Raw genomic sequence first — 544 nt, forward strand, 5'->3', positions numbered from 1 at the left:
TGCACGTACCTCCGTTCGAATGGAATTCGAACGTACGTGCGTCCGTTCAGCCTCCTTCTACATGTATGTCCGATCGAGCGGAATTCGAACGTACGTTTGTCAGTTCTGCCTCCCTCTGAAAGTACGTCCGTTCGAGCAGAATTCGAACGTACGTGCGTGCGTTCTGACTCCCTCTGCACGTACGTCCTTTCGAGCGGAATTCGAACGTACGTGCGTCCGTTCAGCCTCCCTCTCCACGTACGTTCGTTCGTGCGGATTTCGAACGTATGTGCGTCCGTTCAGCCTCCCTCTGCACGTACGTCCGTCGGAGCGGAATTCGAACGTACGTGCGTGCGGAATTCGAACGTACGAGTTCTGTTCAGCCTCCCTTTACACGTCCGTTCAACCTCCCTGTGCACGTACGTCAGTTCGAGCGGAATTCGAACGTACGTGCGTCCGTTCAGCCTCCCTCTGTACGTACCTCCGTACGAGCGGATTTCGAGCGTACGTGCGTCCGTTCAGCCTCCCTCTGCACGTACGTCCGTTCGAGCGGATTTGGAACGTA

This window comes from Octopus bimaculoides, chromosome 8, assembly GCF_001194135.2.
Source record: "Octopus bimaculoides isolate UCB-OBI-ISO-001 chromosome 8, ASM119413v2, whole genome shotgun sequence".
NCBI classification, from domain to species: Eukaryota; Metazoa; Mollusca; class Cephalopoda; order Octopoda; family Octopodidae; genus Octopus; species Octopus bimaculoides.